Source organism: Echinops telfairi, unplaced genomic scaffold, assembly GCF_000313985.2.
Source record: "Echinops telfairi isolate 266 unplaced genomic scaffold, ASM31398v2 ScPeMD7_7475;HRSCAF=8513, whole genome shotgun sequence".
NCBI classification, from domain to species: Eukaryota; Metazoa; Chordata; class Mammalia; order Afrosoricida; family Tenrecidae; genus Echinops; species Echinops telfairi.
Window position 1 is genome coordinate 3,958,152 of NW_022111379.1, and position 2,772 is coordinate 3,960,923.

General features: G+C 57.6%; 1 protein-coding gene across 1 annotated transcript in view; it reads left to right on the forward strand.

Annotated features, from left to right (window-relative positions):
• The window catches only part of CORO2B (coronin 2B), a 68,925-nt gene that overhangs the window by 43,732 nt on the left and 22,421 nt on the right, over positions 1–2,772 (forward strand). The gene's annotated exons all lie outside the window — the stretch shown is intronic.

Genomic DNA, 2,772 nt, shown 5'->3' on the forward strand with positions numbered 1-2,772 from the left:
AAAGTCCTTTTCCAAATTCCCCATTCCAGAAAAATCTGTCTCCCTCAAGTCAGCCTCCCCTCCCCCAGCCCCAGAGTCCAAGGAAGCCCTAACCCCCATCCCTCGGGATCTAGGGGAGCATATCCAAGCCCTTTCCCAGGGGCTCCCATCCTGAGGGAGGGGCTGGGGCTGTAACTCTCTCTGGCATCTGGCAGAATCCAGTTCTTTCCGCCTCTGGGTGATGTCACCTATTGTTGAAGGGCTGTGCTTTTTATAGCTTCTGCTGCAGCTAGGGAAGGTGGCTGGCAGGCTGTTGGGAAGGGTGCTATCAGTTTCCAAGCCAGCTGCCTTCTCGAACCTCCTCCTCCTAAGTTTCATCATCCCATGAGTCACCAAACAGTGGGTGCTGGCAGCGGCAGGCTCCTCCTGTCTGCACCCCCTGGTCCCCATCGGAGAGCCTGCTGGGGAGAAGACCGAGCCATCTTGATGTGGGAGAGGAGGGAATGCGGCTGGGGCTTCCAGGTGGAAACCTCTGTTTGAATCACAACAAGGTCCTCAGTGGCCTTGCCTGGCTCGGGCCCAGCAACCCATTTTGCCCAACATCAGGTGCTTCCTGCTCCGGGACCTCCGCTAATTCGCACGCTGTGCCAGCCCTGGCCGCACCTGCCAGCAGCTCTCGAGTCTCACACCTGACGATTGCGTCAGCATGCAGTGCCGGGTGACCTCCTGGCTGCTCAAATTCCAAGAGTGGGGGCCCCGTGAACCTGGGATTCCATCTCAGCTCCACCACTTTGCAGCTGGTGGCAAAGGATGCCACCTCCCTGAGCCTCAGATCCGCCTGAAAGCAGGGAACGATCCTCCTGCCCAGGCAGCTGAAGGAGGTCTGTGCCTAGCGCTGCCCTTGTCCCCTCTTCTCATAGTTGACCGAGACTCATGGCGACCTTGTGAACCACAGGTCAACATGCCGCCCAGTCTTGTGCCCACTGCGCTGTGACGGCTACGTCGGTGCGGCGGTGGTGTTGGGTCATCTCCCTGAGAGCCTCCCCCATGGTGGCTAACCCTGTTGGACCAGCCACGGTGCCCTTTTCTATCAATTGGCTCCCCATACTCACCTCAGCCATGCTCAGTCTGGGGGTACGGTCATTCGCCACTCCGTGAAGCTGACCGAGGTCACTGAGCTGCATGCTGTGGGCCCCAGGAAGAGAGGGGCCCATTGACCCAAAATGCTGGCACGGGAGAAGGAGCTGGAGACGCTTTGGAGGGTGTGATCCCTGAGCTGGACCTCGGAGGGGAGGGAGGATTTGGACCACAGAAGAGAGGCCAGGGTGGAGGTTGGGGGGTAAGACAGGTGAGACATGGCTCAAACACAGATGTGGAAGGCGGGAGTGTTTGGTGGTGGACAGTGGAGGGAGAAAGGCCAGGAGGTTGGGACACAGAGTTTGAGGGGACCCCTGTGCTTCCCTGGCTTGCTGGACCCGTCAGTGGTAGAAAGGCTTTTTGGGAGGCAGTACAAATCCCAGGGGACCTGAACCTGGGGCTGAGACGACTGGAGGGGTCCCTCAGGCAGGCTTTATGAAGGGAGCGGGGCTGAGCTTGCAGCCTGGTTGCTGAGGATGAGGTCCATGAGAGAGGAGAGGGCATCCAGCATCGGAGCCAGGTGGGCTGGTGGGGACAAGGAGGGAGGAGTTAGCCCTGGTGGCAAATCTGGAGAGGAGCCAGTTAAGTCTCCTGATCAAGGGGAGCTAAGCCCTGGCCCCAGCTGTCAGACCATCTGCTCCAAGCAGCCGCTCTGAAGCCCAGCCCTGCCCCCTCAAGTCCCCGCCCCTCCCCAACCTGGGACCCACAGAGGCCTGAGGGGAACACCTAGGTCAAAGTCATAAAGGTGGTCTTGGCACAGGCAGTGCTGGGTGGGACCTGGTCTCCCAGGTGGGGTCACAGGTGATGACCGTGAAGGAGCTGACTGTCCACACCTGACATTCATGTTGATATCCCAGTGACCTCTCCCTCCCTGCATGCGGGGGCCCTGAGCACACGGAAGGGCAGCATGGCCAAACCCTATGTGTTAGACTGGGTTGACAAGAGAAACAAATCCAGGGAGACTCATCTATGTATAGGAAAAAAACTTTATATCAAGAGTAATTGAATATTGAGAAAACCTCCCAGCCCAGTGCAGATCAAGTCCTTAAGTACCATATTAGCCCATATGTCTGATACCAATCTATAAGTTCCTCTTAGACCCACACAACACATGCAATGACGCCAAATGCAGGGTGATCACAGGCCAGTGGGTGGGAAGTCTTGTGGATCCAGTGGCAGTGGAAGCATCTCAGTGCTGACAGGGGTCTCCACGTGGCTCCTCCAGCTCCAGGGCTCCAACGTGGCTCCATGTGTCTCATCAGCAGGAAGACAAAGCAGAGTGTATGTATCTGGCCTCCAGTGAGTTATTTATCTCTGTGGCGCCTCCAAATGAGATCATCAAGTTGTGACCTGATTAATAAGCTAGACTCCACCCCTTTGCAAGTTGACAGGAGATTATGTAACTGTCACACCCTGGCGGTGTTGGGGGGCTGGGGGGTGTGCATCAAAGGGTGGAGACAGAAAGGACACAGAGTCCACACAGGGTAGTGGGGCTGCCTGGGCTGTCCTGACAGACCCCAAACCCCCTTGACCTGCCCCAGGCGGAGGGCCCTCAGAGCAAAGGTTGTTGGGTTAGACGGTCAGTCTGCACACTGGGCTGGGCCACGGGGCAAGGACCAGTGCAAAGTGCCTCCTCCGACATCGGATTAACTGTTC